The 20,426-nt window shown below is 45.4% G+C and overlaps 1 long non-coding RNA gene across 16 annotated transcripts in view; it reads right to left on the bottom strand.

Moving 5' to 3' along the window:
• Positions 1-20,426, bottom strand: part of LOC107526463 (uncharacterized) — a 276,844-nt gene that overhangs the window by 175,526 nt on the left and 80,892 nt on the right. For all 16 annotated transcript variants that reach the window (XR_015715769.1, XR_015715774.1, XR_015715766.1 and 13 more), the window contains one exon: positions 14,585-14,668. This is a non-coding gene — a long non-coding RNA (uncharacterized LOC107526463). The remainder of the gene's footprint in view (positions 1-14,584; positions 14,669-20,426) is intronic.

Below are 20,426 nucleotides of genomic sequence, written 5' to 3'. Positions count from 1 at the left end.
GAGACGAGACGTACTGCAGCTCGGTGGGGGGTGACTTGGGCTGGGGGGAGGGCAAGTATCTCAACACTTGTCAAAGGAAGTAATGACTTCCCCCCAGGAGCTATGAGAATGGCAAATAAGCACAGCAAAGGCGTGCGGAATCGCTAATGTCAGTGCAATTAAACAAAATGAATTGCCACTGCACGCAGGCCTGAATGGCTAACCCTAAAAAGACCCACAACAGCAATATTTGATGAGAACCTGGAGCACCTGGGGCTCCTGTATATTGGTTGTACAAATGTTGGGAAAATCTGGTGGTTGTGTGTGTTTTTTAAGTTAAACATCTACCTAACCTATGACAAGAAATTACATTCCTAGATATTTGATAAGATAAATTAACACATAAATCTACAAAAATTATTTGTACATGGAAACAGTTTATTCATAATTGCCAAAAACGATGAGCCGTCCCAATGTCCATCGGCAGGAAACGGACAGACGTGTCGAGGGACCTTCACTGAATGGACGGCACTCAGAAGCACGCAACCATGAGTATAAAATGCAAGATTTTGAGCAAAGCTGTTAGACACATAAGGTACCATACTTCCACTGATATGAAGCTATGGTGCAGACCTCACTGACCTATGTTGAAATAAATCAGAATAGCGATTGCCTGTGGGGCAGGGATGGTAAATTTTATGGAAAGGTTATGGCTAATTAAAGCATTTCGGCTGCTGGGAATTTTCTATACTTTGATTGAAGTTTTGGTTATATAAATGCATTAATTTGTCAAAACACCATTTTACATTCCACTTTTATGCATTGCACTATATATAATTTTTATCTATAAAAAGTGGGGAGAGAAGTAAAAAAACAAAACACTTATGGAATGATTTGCTGCTTGCCAGGAATTATGATGATATGGAAAGCACCAGCATGACTACAAATAGGAAAGATCAGCTTCATTAATGGAACTTACAATAAAACAAAAATCAGTTACTCAGATTTCCCGATGACCAAGCAAATCCCCAAAAAATAAATAATAAAAAAGGACGGTTAGAATGGAAATAAAATTATAATTATATTTAATTGGAAATCTCTAAATCAAATACGTGTTCTTAGGTAGACTTTTTTTTTTTAAATCAATATGCTTAATAGGTATGCTCTTCAAATAATTTTCAACTAATTGACATTTAAAACTGTGCTTACAAAAAACTATTTCTTCTCTTAAGAAATGAGTTACTAATAGCCTACTGAAACTCAGTGGGGATTCTGAGGGTTTTATTCAAAGATCTTTAAATCCTCACACACAATAACTTTTCTTTATAGTCCTTGAGAATTACTCGTCAAACGTGTTCGGACGTAATGTATCACGTTCAGCTCCGGAGAAGACGTTCCACGAATAGGTCCATTTTTTTGCGTGGTCAGAAAACCTGCTGAGCAGACGCTGGCAGCCGGGGCAGGGGGAGAGCAGGAGGCACCAGCCTTGGACGTTAACGGGGGAGATTTCTGGAGAGATTTACAGGTTCATGTCCCCTGGAGCCATTTATTTAAATTCCAGAGAGTAAATGACTTGGAGACCTTCCTCTCCTCTTCCAGGGAAGATTTATTTATGCCAGAAAAATGAGCTCTCCCAATGTCACCCCAATAAATTCAATTAAAAGAGATGAGCTCCCTCCCTTCCTCCGTCTCTCCCTTCAGCGCCCGATTCTGAGACTTGGATGCGCCGGAAAGCACTGGCCACATGGCATCTCTGTTCTGTGTATGTTTAGCCTAGAAAATTGGACCTAAAGAAACATCGCCTTTATGCCTAAGCTGGGGGAACCGACTTAAGATCAAATGTGGGGTCACTGAGTTCTGCGTTTGGTTTTAAAGTAGAAAACAATTTTGTCTTTATATGTCAGGGACGGTATATTACAGGTTGGTGGCCATTATCTCGAAGGTTCGAAAGTCCGATGTTTTTGAGAGCTTCGGATCACCAGCACTGCAAGAAAATCAAGAATGAAGGAAAACAGACTTCACTAGAGTTTTGAGCGGCTGGCTTTTGGAAACACCTTCTTCCGTATAAATGACTGACCCCTTGACTAAGCAGACTCTATCAAACCGATCTAGACGCTAAGAAATTCCAATTATTTTCCGGATAGTTTGTGCTGTGCTATGTCAATATTTAAAACTCCAATGGCCTATGCTGGAGTCCAGTGTCAATTTCCACACATTTGCTCTGCACTCATTCATGTCCTTCACCGGCAGCTGTCAACGTTTTACTTCTCAAATAGAAAAAAATATATTAATATCCAAAACTGCTAGCAAAGCAATGTTCAAATGAACTCCTGTAGTGGAAAAACTGGTGCTTCGACGATACAATCCAGGTCTCCGATTTAAAAGTTCACTTTGAAGGTAAATGAAAACAGCTCCTTTAATTTTTATTTTATTTTACTTAAGAAATGGCATTTTCTTTAATGAGTCATCCTACATCAGATGGTGTAAGCTATGCTTCGCTTCGTATTTTCCTTATCAAATGTTAAAAATGCGTTCCCTGACTTGGGAAAGAAAAGATAATTTTTGTGTGAAATAAGTAAGCAGGGATATTAAAGTTCAGTAAACAAACTGTGAAAAACCGGTGTGAATAATTCTGCTGCGAGACAAGAGGGCTCTGGTTTGGAGTTAAGCCCTCTGATTACAAGCCCTCCTTTTTCATTTGAATTCTTAGACAGGCTTCTTTACCTAAGCAGGGTGCTCCTTTGTAAAACAAGGACCAGCTGCGTCCTTTAAGGCAGTTTTCGGGTCCACCTTGAAGAAAGCAGATGCGGAGCACTTGGGACAACTTCCCACACGGGGTGGACGCCAGACGAACGGTGAGCCCGAGAAGCAGTCGGGGCGTCACACGCACGTCACAGCGACGACTGACACGACAGCTGTGCTGCTTCGCCCGTTTGTGGGCATGAAACTCTAAATTAAGAATATCTTCCGTCACACCTACAGTCTGCTATTATTCATCCTTTATTTTAAATATTTAAAAGCTCTTCTCAAATCCCTCCAATATTTCTATGTCATAAAATGCAACTGCTCTTCCACACAACCTCGCCTTCACCGTCAAACTTCTCGGCTCCCAAGCCCAGGAGCTGCGACAGAAACGGGCCCAGGTTCAGGGGAACGTGCAGAAGTCGGACAAAATGTCTCTCTCGCGTCTCCCTTGTTTGACAAAGGAAAGGAAGACTTCAGGCCCAATGCCACTGGAGACCGTCCCATGATCTCGAGGAAGGACCGTGAGGCCTCCTGGATGTGACATCAGTCCCGCGGAGCCGTGAGATCCCCGATGACGCCACCCACACGTCCCCGGCCCACAGCGCCAACACCCAGTTCACCTTTGGGCTTCCGAGTTGGTAAAACGATGTTTTTTGTCCCGTCTAGGAAAGTCTGGGTCATGATCTTAAGCGCCGCTTGGGACACAGGCCGCAGCGAATGGTCTCACTTGCCGGGGGGGAGCGAGCCCTTCGCCCGCCGTGACAGAGTCGCGCCGCTTCTCCTCACTGCAGGAACCTCGGGCCCCGCCGCGGGGGCGGCCGCCGTGTCATTAGTGGCGGCTTCTGTCTCGCGCTGGCTCCATTGCCTGCTGTCACTTCTGTCTTCAAGACGATGTACTGACCCGAGATGCATGCGGGAGCTCTAGCCGCACACACGGGCCCGGCCACAGGATGCGGACGAGTTGGGGGACGCGGGCGCCGCTGGGGGTGACCTCACTCGCACCCTCGCTGAGGCCCGGGTTTCACTAACCCTCAGGCCGGGCTTGCCGACCTGGCCATGCGACCTGCAAAGGAGGGGAGGCCAAGAAGGAAAGGAGGGGGGCTGGGAGACGGGAGGACAGCCTGCACCTGAGGACAACCAAACTTAGGGCAACGGCGCCAACGCTGTTTCCGAACGCCCCGAAACACCTTTTAACAGCAAATGTCTTCATAACCCCAACCTGACAGAAACAGCTACTGATCAGGCGGACACATTTATTTCCGAATACTTCGTTTTTGTGATTTAACTATCTGGAGGGGATGGTTGTTAAACTTCAAAAAAAATAATAATAATAATAATTTTTTTAAATTGATTTTAGAGAGGAAAGAAGGAAGAGACACAGAGACAGAAACATGGATTCAAGGGAGACACGTCGATCGGCTGCCTCCCGTATGTGCCCTGGGGATTGAACCGAAACCCGGGCCTTTGCCCTGACCCGAAACTGAACCGACGACCCTCCTGCGCCTGGGACGATGCTCGACTAACTGAGCCGCGCAGGCCACGGTACTTTCTGAACACTTCTGAGTAAATGCTCAACAACTCAGGCATCTGAAATCAACAGTGAAGTCATTCAATGCACTAAACAAAGTACCAAAATTCCACTGTATTTGTGATGTTGAAAAATGACGTTTTAATTCATGTTGACGAAGCTAAAGAATCAGACGTCGACAGGGGAAACTGCACTTTCTCGGAGGGCGGAACCCCCCTTGCAGCAAGGCCACAGCACACGGTCGCCTGGGGAAGGGCAGCCAGCTACAGACCGCGGAGGCCCAAGGCTTTAAGTTACCTTCGTTGGCAAGATGAAACACAAATTAAAAAGAAAGTTGGTGTCTGGACATTTTAAAAAATATGCCTGAGTTATAATCTTCCTAATTCAAGCTCTAAACATTCTCAACATTTTCCTGAGGCTTGAGCCCTGCTAATGTGATTTGAGTATTAGCTGCCCCAGGACTCGTATTGAAAATAAATCCTGATTATGTTACAAGTATAACATTTGTTCACACTGCATTGATTTACATATTTTGAGAACATAAAGGACTGCATTTCCATGTGTTTTTACTGCCACTGGATTTTCTCAAGAAATTTATTATTTCCCTGTGCTACAGAAATTCAGGCTGCTAGTTCATTAGCCTGACTGTGAATGTTGTTAATAAAGTGATAATTGAACAATTGTAAAAAATGAAAAACGATTCTTTGTACGTATGTACAAGGGTATCAATTCATTATAGAAATCATTTTACAATTTAAACACTCTACATGGGTTTTAACAGAGGTACCATTCTAGGCACATAAGTATATTAATATATATGAATATGAATATTTCTATTAAGTGTGCACAGAAAGGGAAACTGTTGGATGCTTTTGGAGGTTATTATTAAGAAAAAAATCAAGTTATAGAAGAACATATATAAATCTATATATTTTCTTTAATAAAGGGAATATGCAAAAAAATACATAAGTGCATTTAAAATGTGTAGAAAGTAAAAAATGAGAAACTAGAGAGAGATACCCCCCAGATGACAAATGACAGTGACATTCAAAGGGAGAGTAACATGACGTCTATATTTTATCCCTTGAAGTTCTTCATTATTTTAATTTTAGCCATGGCCACGTCTTGATGGCTGACTTGGGCAATTAGAAAAATAAAACGTGTGTGTATCACTCACTATGCGTCATATCTCCCAAACTAGTTACAAATAAAGCAGCTTTCAAATTATGCGTAAGCTTGAACTTTGGGGAGTAACTGTAAGAGTTCTGGGTTTATTATCTAAGTTCCACAGCCGAACTTCGTATTTGCATTTTTTCTTCAGGGTGAGAATGACAGAGTTGGCCTCGGAGGGGCACTGAGAAGGAGGCCCCGCGTTAGGGGGCCCCCGGCACAGCAGCAGGAACAGGGACTCCACGCTCCAGGTTGAGTCGATTCCTGATACATTTATTTTATACAGGTCAATTCTTTTTTTTCTTTTCTAAAATTTTTAATTGCTTTTTTAGAGAGGGGGAGGAAGGGAGAGAGAGATCTATCACTTGCCTCCCAACAGGGATCAAACCCCCAACCTGGGTATGAGCCCTAATGGGGAACTGAACCCGCCACCTTTCGGGGTTCAGGACGAGACTCCCACCTCTTGAGCCACACAGGCCAGGGCTCTGCAGGCCAGTTCTTGGTAAGTGGAAATGTTATGTATTTCTGATCGTATGTGTATCAGTACAAATCTCACTTTACGGTGGTAGGGAAGGAAACCTGAAGCAGCATCCCCGTAGCTCACGCGAGGCGCGTGAGAGACATGTTTCTCTCCCATATTTAATAGAAATGGCTAAAAAGCCACTACGAAGAGGCCCATTCTAGCCCCTTTTGTAAGGAAACTACAAATCTCTTTTTTTTAGGCTAACATTTCATGGATCTCATCTGTTTATGACGTTCAATCGGTATTAGAGCTCGTGGTTATTTGCCAAACCAGGTAAACCCCCAACTAAATTCTAGGAAAAATAAAAGTTCTAATCACGGACATGGAGAAGTCAGCAAAGGAAGACTCTGAAGCTAAGACCTGAGATTAAAGTGAAACGTGTTTAAGATGAGTCATCAGGCATATGGCACCACGTCTCCCCTGCCCAGCCAGTTCGAGGGGAGAAACATCACTCTGAGAACAGGCCACTTTCGGACGCTGCCTCCCCTTGTGGGGTGGTGAGCGAATGCAAGGAAGAGATTCTCCCGTCCTCAGCCCAGCCCCTTCTTTTAAGGCGGAGAGTCGCTGAGATGATCACAGCAACTCATCTCCCCGCAGTCACCACGGATGGACTGAGTGCAGCAGACGGCCCGGCTGGATGGAGCGGCAGGGCCTCCCCGGCTCTCCTAGGGGGGCCAGGCCATCGCGGCTTCAGTGCGCTGGGGCGCGGCTCGGCTGTGTCCCCACGCGGAGGGCGGGACGCGACGGGAAGGGCCAGGCAGAAGGGAACTCCGGAGGGCAGGCTAAAGTACTGTCCAGCCTACGCCACGTGCCTACGACACAGCTGTCCTCAATGGACACGCGCTGTTGAATAAACCACGGCAATCGTGGGACCAATTTACCCCCTCTCACAAAATGAGCTGCAAGGTTAACTCATTTGTTCCAGGGGACAGTAGTGATGTAACGGTGAGAACATCAGTCATGGATATTGAGAATTTATACAAAGGTGACTTCAAGGGCATTAGCTACTCAAATAGGATGACTCACGAAGGCCCCACATAGGTATCTTGGGACAGCTCACCTCCCGCTCAGTTGCGCCAGATGGGAAAGTTCTGGGGATCCCTTGGGTTACATCATTTACCTAAAACTCTGTGAAGAGGGTGGAGCTCATGGTGTGTTCTCATGACAATGAAAAATAAGAGAAAAAAATAGTTTTTCCAAGAACATCTCCATTGTTTACATTATATTAAATAAAACACTTAATTTCTTTAAATAGTGTAAATAAGAGGGTAACTCTGAAAAGGACTCACAATAAAACTGTGGGTATAGGGGAGATTTTAACTTTTAAAATGTACTGTTCTCCACTGAAGACTCAGGCTGTTGATCCTGCGACTATTTCAGCATGGATCGGACATTGGGGTGAATTAACCAGGACTGAGGACAGGGCCTATCCCATCACACGCGGCCCACACGGATCTGCTGACTGATCTCGCTTCGCACGATGGGTTCGCGGTCCGTCCGTGTGGTCACGAGCGGCGCGCTGCATCCTTTCTCGGGGCTGCGTATATACACCGCGCCTTCCACATCCACTCACGTTTCCGTACTTTGGCTATTGCGACACCCACTTTCAGTGTCCTGGCCGTGGTCCCCGAGGTCTCCTGCCATCCAGGCATGAGGAGACCCTGCACAAGCTCTCACAGCCACGGCCTCACGAAGCCGAGGACCCCACATCCACGCTGCAAGTCTCGGGGGCCTCAGGACTCGCCGCGCTTTGCGCAGGAGAGGAACGTCGTTGGAGGTGGGAGGAGGTGCAGTCGGGAGACGTCCCAGTCGCAGTCATCCAAGAATTCGGAAGGTGCTTTCAAGCTTTTTAATTGTTTTTAACAGATTTCTTTCTTCAGTGTGATCTTAAACGGAAGCCAGCCCTCTCCCTTCGCACTTTGCGCAGAGCGGCTGGTTCCCGGCGGCCTCTGCCTCGGATCTTGGCCCCCAGGAATGTGGTTTAAAAAGAGTGACCCGGCGCCTATGTGACACCCCGTGAAAAAGACTCAGAACCCTTATCTGAAGTCCTCGTATCCAGCGGGCATTTCTTCTACCTATTCCTGTGCAGACAAGGAATGTCATCTATTATAGAATTCGCTTTTGTGGGGGTTTTTCTGGTCTTCTTTTTACAAGAGGAAGCAAAAAATTTCCCTCTTCTATATGATAAATATCAAAGAAAAGAGGACTTCTTTAGTGAAATACACAGAAAGGACCCACTGAGACCTTCCTTTTCAGTGAAGGTGGACAGTGTTAGTGGGACCAACGCTTGTACTGAAAGTGATTTATAAATTTGGTAAGAATATTAAAAAGTCACCTAGCTAAAATCACTGGAGAGCTGACAAGATATTAAACAACTGATCCAAATCCAAATTTTTAAGGTAATAATTACCAAGGGCTTTTGTATCTTCACTACTATCAAAATGCTTATTGTAAGGAAAAAAAATTGTGTTTTTTTATATGACAGTCCTATTTTCCCTCTAGCAATCTTTGGTGCCAGATGTCTGACTTTATATCCCATCTGACAGCACTCTATCTGGGTGATATTGGGCACATTTCATACATACTCTAGGTCTCAGTTTCCAGATCTGTACAGTATTTGTAATGAAATCAACTGAACTCACAAAGTTTTGGGATAATTAAAAGAATTAACCCCATAAAGAATGATGCCTAACATTTGGTAAGTATTCCATAATTATTTTTAGCTATGAATCAATTTTGAGATGATTCATAGAATGTACAATTTTTAAAGTGACCTCAAATGACTTCAGACCGACAGAGTACAAATATCCATCCCTACACACACGCTCACGTAAGTTAAATCTCTCCTACGCACGCTTACAACACGCCTGAAACTCTGCCGGGCCCTGCCTGCCGCACCCGCCTCCCCACCCCGCCATCTGCAAAGGCCGTGCCGTCTGGAGTGCACCTTCGCAAGGACCGAGTGTCCCGCCTCCCAGGCCGAGTCCCTGCCGCTGAAGCGCACCCGGCCTAGAACCGAGGAAGCGGCACTTGTTTCTCTGCTCCTGCCCAGTGCTTTCCTAATTCATTAAAATCGATTACTGTTGTGTAACGGGAACAACCGACAGACAAATATTCCACGTACCATTTTATCACTTGAGAAGCAAAAAGAACAAGACATTTAATCAGAAAAAGAACCGATGAAACTATTTAGAACGCACTCCAGGTTCAGGGCGCTATCTCACTTCCCTACAGCTGCGTGTGCCGTGGGTTCTGGAGCGCGACGTGGGGAGCACATGACAAACCCGAGTAAGAAAGGAACGTACTGAATTCTCTCTGCTTTTTGATTCGATACCAATGTCGCAGCACCAGGTGACATCCTCTCCAGAATGAAAAACGCAGGCAAGGGAGCGAGCTCGGCCCCGAAGCCGCCTGCTTTGACTTACTGTTGCATTACTACCCGGTGCTGTGTGTTCTGTAATATCAGCCTATTTGCTTCCTGATGGATAAATGATGAATAATTCATAACATGTAAAATTTAATCAGGGGAATCTGATGTTAGAGGCCTCATTCTGAAAAAAGACAAAGCCTCGGTATAGATCAGGAGGCACATTTCAAAAATAGCATCGCTTTTTTTTTCTTCCTGTTAAAATTAAGCCTAAAGTGCAATATATCCTGTGAGATCAAGAGCGGCCTCTTTAAGTAAAAGCATTTACCCGAATGGGTGCACTCTAACGATGTGTAGATTTATGCGCAGAATTCAATATAATCACGGACGGGCAAACAATCTTACCCGGCTTCTTTCCCTGTCTAATTGTGAATCACACTGAATAATAAATCAGCTGAGCTGATGACTTGTATAAGGTACTGAGTCCTTTGGAGACACAACGCAGTTTCCTGTCAATTCTGTAACCTTGGGAATGTGCAACTGTGATCTGAAATGTGGGTATCGATGGGTACACTGTGATGGGCCTCGAAATCCCCAGCCTTAAAGGCAGAGGGAAACACCTGCCTCAAGAGCTGCCTAAATGTCACCTCCTCCCCGAAGTTTCATCCCCACAAGGAGCCCAGCTAGACAAGTGGACATCGAGTGTTTTCGTTCCTCTCCCCTTTCCTCTGAGACCATTTCTTTCTAACCTCAGTTGGAAAGGGCCCTGAAAGGCCCAGGCCCTTTAATTTTATGCTAAAGACACTGACCGGCTGCCCTGACTCTCAGCATAAGGACGGTCTCATTTCCGCGGCACGCACGGGTCTTCAGATTGCTGAGGTCATCTTCCAGCTTCTCGCCGGTCACCGGGAACGTCCCAGCGGTGCGGGAAATTCGCTGACTGTCTACCTGCTGTCAGCCTGGGCGAGGCGGACAGGCGGACAGGAATTCTGAAAGGGAGGCGGCCCGTGGCCGACCCAGAGAGAGACGCGCCCAGGAGACCAACCAGGAAAATCACTCTGACGATGCCAGTTTTTATAGGCCGTCCCTGGGTCTTCACTTACGAGCGCTCTCCCCATTTCCTGGGAATCGGAACCGTTCCTGCTATTTTAAGTGGTAATTGAAAGGACTAAAATTAAGTACATTCCAAATAAATGTCGGAGGCATCGCTCAGTCCTCAGACTCGGGGGTACAATAAATACTGCATTTCTTTATCGTGTTTAATGATTTATATCTGACCCCGAGGCCACACTAAGCTGGACCGACAGGAGCGCCAGCTCGGGCACTGTGAGAGCTGGTCGGTCTGCACTCTCCAGGCACCTGCGGAGATCAGGAGGCTGACACCTCTGCTTGGGAAATGAAGGAAGGGGTCTAATGTCTGGGGTAACATGGTCATCAGGATTCTTCGTGCCTAAGCCCCCCTGGTCTCTTGTCCCGTGGCTTCTGTCTGCTTCTGCATCACTAACGGAAGACAGAAACTATGGCCAAGCCGGATCTCTGATGTTTGACGTCTGGTCTCCGGGGTCTCATCCAGCCTCCCCAGGCACTGCCTAAGGACACTCAGAGCTCCACAAACCCGCAGTCATGCACCCACTTCACACTCTGGGAGATGAATCTCCTGTCATCTTTCTTCCCCTGAACAGCGAACCCAGTTGTTGTTGTTACTTTAAGTCGCAAATGCTGCCAAGCGATGGACGGTCGGAGCCCCCACTGACTGCAAGAAGTAGACGGAGTCATTGGTGATCCAACCCTCCGATCGGCCATCAGCCAACCAGTCAGAGTCATATTTACTCATAAGTGACATAGGCTCATATTCAGCACAAATCTCAAGGCTGATCAGTGGATATGATTATACAGTTGATTCTTGAACAGCATAGGTGTTAGGGGCACTGACCCCCATGCAGTCAAAAATCCATGTATAACATTAGGCTCCCCCCAGAAACTTAACTACTATTATCCTGCTGTTCACCTTACTGAGAACACAAAGCATCGACTAACACATATTTTGTGTTATATTTATTATGTACTATATTCTTACGGTAAACTAGAGGATATGTCATTAAGAAAATCGTAAGAGAAGGTACACTTACAGTACTTATTGAAAATATTCACGTAGAGGCGAACCAGCCGCTTAAGCCCATATTGTGAAATGGGCGACTGTACTTTGTGTAAAGAGAATATTAATAACTCTGTGGAATGACAGCAGAACCGCTTCTCTGACGATGCTTTGCACAGATTCAACCACGTATCCCAGGCTAACATCATGGAACTTGACTCGAAATCTGTCTCTGTATGATTTACCCAAAAGTCTCTAGATATAGCCCACTGGCCAGGGGCACAGAGGGCAGAGGGAGAGATAAAGCTCAGGTCATTCAACAAAACATCTCACGAGTTAATGAATAAAAGCTTTTTTTTTAATGTTATTACACTGTTCTTATCTATTGGCTCTTTTTAGACCTCAAATCATTACATATGACTAAAAAATAATATGAGACATATAACCAGGACCATCACTCCAGAAAAATTCTTTGAGTCGTTTCTTTCCCTCCTAGCGCCTTATAAATCCATTCTCCAGACCAAGGATTTCATACGCCATGTCCTTTATATTACGCAATTGGAATCTGTTTATATTATTTTGGGCCACGTGGATGCCACATAGAGGAGTAAGACTGCCCTTCAGTGACTTTTTGCTCTGTAGTTAACAATCCTATCTCACATATTGGAAACACGTCTAGAGGGGGCACTGCGAGCAGCCTTACGCCGCGATTCGTGCCCTGGGAAACGCAGCCCACCGACTCAGCACCCGCATTGGCTCATTCGCTATTTGCCCGTGTGGGGGTTGTTTTAATCGCCCTGAGCAGCTGTGAGGCAACCCGACTTCACATACCAAGAGCTCGTGCACAGTGGACAAGAGGGCCCGTTCCACGGAGAAAAGCACGCAGGTCAAAACTGGCCGTCTATCATTCTCAGAGTTCATTTTCAATGTAATGAAAATCTAGAAAGTTGTATTAAGGATTTAAATTTTACTACGCACTTGTAATAAATAATTATAAAGGCTTAAGCGAAAAATAAGGTATTATAATCAAAAGAGAACGTCTGCCATCTTAAAGTGGAACAGAGTGGGTGGAACAGGAGGCCCCGTGCTACCTCCGGAGCAGTTTATGAAGCCCGTTTATGCCCGAAGGCGGAAGATTGGGCTGCCACCGTCCTCCAAAAGGGCCTGTGAAGGTCATCTTTAATAAACACACCTTCCTGCAGGAAGATGACAGCTTCTCTGAAACAAATCAGATCTATTAAACTATAAAACATTAGTTTTTAGAAGCAGAAAACATATCAGGAACGATGAAGGGAAAAATTTAGGAAGGGAAAGTGAATCTAAATATATTTATAATTCGATGCAAGTATCATCATAGTCTCCGCCGAAGACTTTGAAAAACAGGTTCATGGAACTGTGGAAAACTTTGATCCGTGGTGGGGGCAGGGATGAAACGCAGGGTGAAGGTAAGAAAATAAACGAATCGCTCACGTCACATCCTAAAGAGGGGAAGCTAGTAAGGGGGTGAATGTGAGCAAGTCGTTCAGGCTGTAAAATCAGGGCTCTGATTTATCAGAGCACTTCATCTTTATATGGATCTACCTGTGCAGATATGTGTGTGTCTTTACATATATTTATAAAAACGTGAGAGGATGTCCTCAGTATTGGTGTCTGAAGCTGAAATGGTGAGAGCGCCTCACGGTGTCACCTATTAATGCTCCACTCAGTTCCACGTGGAGATAGAGACATGACACGATCTTCATCACGACCAACAGCTCAGGCTGACGGACAACCTAAAATAAGCACTGGAGTGAAATTGTTCAATTAACCCTAAGACAGAGGAAGCCAGACTCATAGAGCCTTGTCCTGGCTTCAGCCTAAGGAGTTGTTTTGAAAATATGCAATGAAGATAAAATATTTTGAGCATTTAATAACACTCATCTGGAAACACATAGGGAAACCTGAATATCTAAGAAAATATAATCATAACCAAATGGCAGAAGAGAATATCAAGGTATTTTCCTGTACTTGACAGAAAAAAAAACAAAGCTAGTATGTTAATTATGTGAATAATATGATTATTAAATATAATTTGATCTTTGATTAGTTATTTTATGATATCTTTAATTATAAAATGCAATAAAATATTTAATAACCCAAATACCATTTTCCTAATAAGGTTATTTTCTTGTGAATTGCTTAGAGAGACAATTGTATAGGTCCTAAGGTTTCACCAGAGTATAATAATTGATAATAAATTGTTAAATAAACAAATAACCAAAGGCATCTACCCTAAAATGAGCACTAAATAAACTCTCTCACTTCAGCTTGGGCTGTGGGCCATGTCCAGCCAAAGGATTTGGGATGTCTTAGAGAAATTCTCCGTGCTCAGAAGGATTTGAAACAGTAGACTAGGAAACCTCCAGACCAGACAAACACTGTTAGTTCATTGTGGATAAATGGCACTGGCTCCGTCCAGCAACAGCATCAGCCCCCACGACTTGTGGTGACGTGAGCCTACGACAGTTACAAGCAGGCCGAGGCGAGGCGACGAAGCGAGGGAGAGCCCGAACCAAGGCGACCGCACTGCAGGACAGCCACGAAAAGAAGTCTCGAGACTGAAATCAAACTCAGCCAGACCTTAAAGTAAGGAATAAACCTTGGCCCAAGGAAAACCCCCTGCTTAAATCACAGACCGAAAAGGACCCAGCAGAAATAACTAATCATATCGGATGCGGTTTCTAGAAGACATAATTAAAGATAAACAGAAAATTTCCAATGCTTTTACTATTAGACAAGTAATAATAAAAAGCAATTACAGAAAATAACAATTTAGATAATATTCCTAGGTGATAATTCTAAGAAATACCGAAATAAAGAAAGCTAAGGAAATTTAATCTAGAAATTTACGTAGATGGCAGGAAAATAGTATTATTATGAATAACACAATGTTATCATTTTAAACAACTATTAATTAAAATTCCTACAGAGCTAATCAAGAAAACGAGATAAAATAAAAATACATGGCATGAGAAGGAAGAATGCAACGAATCGATGAAATAAGGTAACGTGACGTGAGGGAAAGTGCGCCAGTCCAGCCAACAGGGCAGCTTGGGCTACCGCTCAGGACTCCTCAATCCCTCCTCCTAATATCACCGCCCGCCCAATCCTTCGGCCGCACTGGTCGGCAGCACTTACCTCTCCGAAGTCTCGGTGTATTTCTCCACCCCAGGGGTGCTGATCTTGGGCAAATCACTTCTTTGGTCAATGAAGTGTTGTTACCTGAAACATTACAAACAGAGGCAATAAATACTCTTGAGGCAACAAAGACTCTTGCATGGCCTGACCAGGTCTTCCCCCTTCTGACTTTCACCCGGAGAAGAGGCCTCAGGGGTCACTGGTTGAATAAAAAAGATGAGGGGTCGCTGGAAGAAGGACCCGACGCGCAGCCGAAGGCCAGGGTAGCCGAGCAGCGCCAATGCCACCGCAGGAGAGGCCCACAGTGACACACACGCTTTCCCTTATGACCCACTGAGGGTGGAGCTAGTCTGTGCCCAACAGTTCTAAAGATAAAACTAATATAACTAATAATTTAAGAAAATACGCATTGGATAACCTACTGTTCTAGCTTTTCAAAGTCACGGATTATGATTTATTGGACACAGCTCTTGGAAGATCTCAGGAATTACCAGGAGAGCAGAGATCGGAGGAACGTGTCCTCACTCCAGTCTCAAGTTCTATTCGATCTTTAATTTACCATTAACTAAAGTAATTAAGACAGTGATATTGGCCCAGGAATAGACAAGGGAATCAATATAACAAAGAAGAGAGTAAAAACAACAGTGCAGTGATGGAAAAAATAAAATAAACAAAAAAACACATAGATAGTGCATACCTGGAACTTTATAAAGTGATGCACAGGAGATGGATAAGGACTGGAGGGACTAAATAGATAACGGGAAAGCCCATTATCCGTACAGAAAGGGAAGCGGGAAAACTGACCTCTGTCTCCCACAGGCACAGGATCCAAACCCAGACTAACGACTGAACAGTCTATGGGAGAGTTTCCTTACTTAGCAGGAAATACAGAAACAATCTCTTTCCGACGCTGGTATAATATTTCTCAGACAAGGTACAGAAACAACAACAACAAAATAAGGGTCTTAACAGAGGACCCGCTGCTACATTTAACTACCTTAAAGGTGGGATTTTGTGGGGAGAACTAATAAACTACACCCGGAGAAAACACCTGTCGTGCACACGTCTGACGGGAGGCGGGGCTGTCAAGAATATAAACTGTAAGTCGACAATTACGAAATCTTAAGACCCGGTGGGAGGTGGGGAAAGACGTGAAAATCTCGGGCCGGAGTCCAGCCAGCATACAAAAACGCAGGCCTGCTTTCATCTCACGGCTCAGAGTCGTCTTTCTCCCGGCCGGCCCGGTGTCTGCACCGGTTGCTCAGTGTCTGGGCTTCTACCCCACGGACAGGCCTTTCACAGCAGCAGGTGCATTCGGCCAATAAACGCGAGAAAACGAATATGGAGCGAAACATAAACCACGGCTTCCAGGGGGCATTTCCCCCAGCGGTTTGGGAAAACATGAGCGCTGACCATACCCACGGTGGGGAGAACGGGAGCCAACGGGCCCTTCCCAGGCGGCGCATGTGAGTTCAGACCCACCGAACAACCCCGGGAAACCACTTGGAATTTTCTCGAAAAGCTGGAGCCCGCCGCCCTCCGCAGCCCCGCCGCTCAGCCCGGGGAACGCGCCCAAGAGAAGAGCTCGGGGCCGGGCAGCAGAAGCGCCGCCTCCCCCGCTGCGACGCGTCCCGGTCCCAGGAGCGTCCTCGAGGGTGTCTATGAAGGTGCCCGGCTCGTCCCGCCTCGAGCCCCTGCCACCCCTGCCCGAAACGCAGCCCCGAGGAAGCCTCCCCGCCCGTCCTGTTGTGACACCGGGAATGCGGGCACGCGGCCGACGGGACTGGGCCAGAGCGGGAGAAACAGAGAAGCGGAGAGGAGAGGAGAGGAGAGGAGAGGAGAGGAGAGGAGAGGAGAGGAGAGGAGAGGAGAGGAGAGGAGAGGAGAGGAGAGGAGAGGAGAGGAGAGGAGCGCGTGAACCACGCGCCTGGTCTGTGGCCCTGAGTCTCGGGCCGCTCGCAGAGGCTCGGCGGCTCCAACCCTGACAGCCCGTTGGCGCGCCAGCGGGCTCCAGGCCCCGCGACTCCGGAGTCTGCGGCGGGCAGCGGCATCTAGAGTAAAGAACCCGGGGGGCGGGCAGAGAGACCGAGCTCTCCAACAGTCAATAATTAATAATCAATAATCAATAATTATAGTCACTAAAAATAGCAGCAGCATTTGCTTGGAAATAGATAGCACGTTTATTTTGAGATTTGGACTTGATTTCTCAAGCATATGAGGTATTATTAATAAGCGAAGACAAGTTTCAGGTGACGTCTAACGTAATATTTTGGTGGTGTTCTATTACCTCTGTTACTTCATTTTAACCTAATTTCAAAACAGGTAAAAGGCAAAATATTAGTAAATGAGGATGTGGAGGGTCAGAGAATTGGGATAATTAGCTAAAATCATTCTAATCCTCACTTCTGAGTTCACTGCTAACTCAACGTCCTCAAATTTCTGTCTTTCAAAGTGAGTATTTTCTTACTCCTGTATTTTTCTATAAGTGACACTTTTTAAAAATCTACAAGAATTGAGTGTATTTATCCACTCTTTCAGCTCTCATCAAAATGTCTTTACTCTTGATTTGGTCGGTGGGTGTTGTGGGTGATTGTGTTTTCTTCCCTCACGTTCACTACGAAATATAAATTTGTTTTCATGCCATAATTCAGCGTCTTAACAAATTGAAACGACTTAATACAGGACACGAGCCAGGTCGCCTTTCGCGGAGCTGATGCGCAACAGAAGAACTGAGCCCGACGGCGCCGAGTCGGGCCGAGGCCTCCAGGCGGGGCTGAGGCCCGGCGCAGGCTCAGGCGGGCGGCAAACCCATCGCACCTCCGCGCAGCAAGGCGGGACGGCAAACAGAGAATTATTTTGTTATTGTTGCTGGAGTTGCATGGGAATGCAGTCAACAGTAACGTGGAGGACGTTAAGAGATGCAGGAGATTACACTGCAGCGTGTATTGGTTTAACGCTGCCGTAATTGAACTGGGAAAATGTCATATGTAAATAGAGCTCCAGTGCGCCCACGCAGATTAATGTAGGAAAAAGTCTGTTTAAACAGACATGGGGAAGAGGTAACATAAGGCCACAGCGGAACGGAATAGAATTTCGTTCGCCCACTTAATTAGGATTAAAAAGAGTCAACACATAACAACCTTTATTATTTTAGTGCACGGGCACAATTTCCAAGGGTTTTACTGTTTTCAGGAAATAGATTTTATTTCAGGGTTTTAAAATATTTTAGAATCGCCATAAACATTTTAAATAATTTACGAAGCAGCGTTTTATTTGAAATCGTAATTGTGCCATAAAAGTCCTATGAAGATCTGGAAGCAGCCTACTAAGTTTCCTTGGACGTGCCCTAGATGTTTACAAGTCCTCTCACCCCCAGGCCGCTACAGAAACACGCTCCTGGTCATCTGTCTTTATAGAGCATTTGTTAAAACCACCCATCCTCCTAAAGAGCAACTTATTTTACATAGATGTGTTCTTTATCCAAATATTCTTGACAGAAAGAGGTGAGAAAAAAATAAATTCAGAGGAAATGTTTTTCAATTAACCCACCTGCAAGTTCTGTTTAATAAAGCACAGAATTGCTGATGACTTGGTGTGAGCGATATTAAACATGCTTCAAATGTGGAAATTGCTATTGAGAAGATGATGCAGCCTCGAAAGCTGTGTTAATAATTTTAAGACACTAGGATCAAAACACAGGATGTTAATTCACTATTAAATTGATGATAAACTGAGGGAAAACTGGCCTGATATGTCAGGGTATATTTATCTTAATAATTAATTTATTATAAAGTATCATTTATAAATTGATAATATAATTTGATACTGTCCAAAGCATTCTAATGTGCTTCATAAATACTGGAGCGTGTTTAGTTTTGAAATTCTAAGGGATTTTAGTGAACTAGACTATAGCGAGGAATTTACGTCAGGGTGCAAAGGGGGAGAAAATATGAAGTGAGGTCGGGGGAAGTAATAAAGCTGGAAAAAGAAATGAATAATCCAAGGGAGAAAAAGAATTAATAAAGCTTTGGACTTTTACATTCACATTTGAGACTATTAGAGGAAAGTCTTTACCTCTGATGAGAAAAGTGAGAGGAGGAAGGTATATTTTACAGAAGAAAAAAATGACTGTTTCTTTTTGGCTAATTAAACTCAAACTAATAGCAGGATTCAGTGAGAGATGAACAAACATATGCTCAGAATATTTATCTGATCATAAACAATTATATTATTCTCATACCATGAAATTAATCCTTTATCAGAAAGACTGAGAATAATAATATCTACACACTGAATCGTCGCCCTCTCAAAGTGCTCAACTTTCTTTCCAAATCTAGTTACCCGCCGAGACTTCTGAAAACATCCTGTGTTTAAAATGAACGTGATCTCCGTGAAACCAAAACTGCGTTTTCCTTTGTGCCCGCACCGTTTGCGGTAACTCTCAGGGCAGCGCCCGGTGGGCACACGCAGGGGGACGGGCGACCTCGGTGCCCGCCTGGCCCTCGGGACAGCGGGCAGGGCGGGGCCCACCCCTCTTCCCACTCTCATGGTACTTGTTCCCCACCTGGGTTCTCGGGGGTAGTGAGCCCGTGAGAACAAACGGGCTACAGCAGAAACGTGGGGCCCGTCGAGCACCGTCCCTGCACCAGAGGGTGGCAGGCTCAGTGCCCGGTCAGGGCATGCCCGGGCTTGGGCCTGTCCCCTGGGCCGTGTGCGGGAGGCAACCAACTGACGTCTCTCTCTCGCTCTCCCCTGCTTCCTCTCTCCCTGAAAAACCAATCAGCATATCCTACGGTGAAGTTTAAGGATTAAAAAAACAATAAAAACAGAAAACCACAGGCTGAAGAAAGAAGAGCAGACAGGGGCCAAGGAGAGATGCGACAGGCGACAGCTGAGTCTATAGCAACGGAGGGAGGAGAAAGGTTCCGAATGGGCCGTTTTCATAATCGTCCCCCCGGCGACTGCTTAACGCCCAGAAGCTTAGACTAGGCCCCGACTCGGGGGCCTGCATGACCCCCTCTGAGCTGGAGCTTCTTTAGGTTAAGAGAGAAATGGGGGTCCCACCGACCTGGTTTCTTGAGATGAACTCACGGGGCCCACTTTAACCTAACAGAAGCCGGCAGCTCCTGATAAATGGTCTTGGCCTGACCTTTTTACTCCGCCGAGGCAGCTCATGTCTTCCCTTCGTATCTCAAATCCAAACCCACTCCAGAAACAAAACCCCTCCAGCTCCCCTCGCCTGCGACCCACGTGCAGCGCTGTGCTCCGTGGACAATGGCGCCGTTTACGGGACCCTCTGGTGGCAAACGCATCTCCCTCGCCGACTAAGCGAAATCCCGAGACCCACGCGGCCGCTCGGCCTTAGACCTTGACTAGATTCCTGGCCGTTTAGACACGGAACTTATACACAGTGCAGCAGTTTGACTGAGCTGTTTCCTTAACTGCGAAAGGGGCTTAAGAGTATATGCTTCATGTTTTTATTTAATATGATAAACTCAATTCATGAAGGAGGAGCGTTGAGCGGAGAGCCTGGCCTACCTGACACCTGCAATTAATCATCTCTGTAATTTCGCAAGGTAAGCAAGAGGAGGTGGCGTCATGAAGTCACATTTCCTGGGGACTCATGTCCCCTCCCAAACTAAGGTGCTGTGGGTTTCGGGTGACAGTCATGATTTACTACAAATAGTACATTTATATGCCTAGCCGTGGATTTCTGTAGCCCGTGGAAGGGAATTTCCATCACTTTCTCTCAACTTGAGAATTTAAAAAAAATTGATCATGTCTTATACATATATTTGCATACCAGGAAAGCAGTTTTTACAAATAACTTACAAAAATGAGC

This window comes from Miniopterus natalensis, chromosome 16 (genome assembly GCF_054644295.1).
Source record: "Miniopterus natalensis isolate mMinNat1 chromosome 16, mMinNat1.hap1, whole genome shotgun sequence".
In the NCBI taxonomy this organism is placed as follows: Eukaryota; Metazoa; Chordata; class Mammalia; order Chiroptera; family Miniopteridae; genus Miniopterus; species Miniopterus natalensis.
This window is presented reverse-complemented; position numbering and strand designations above follow the sequence as displayed.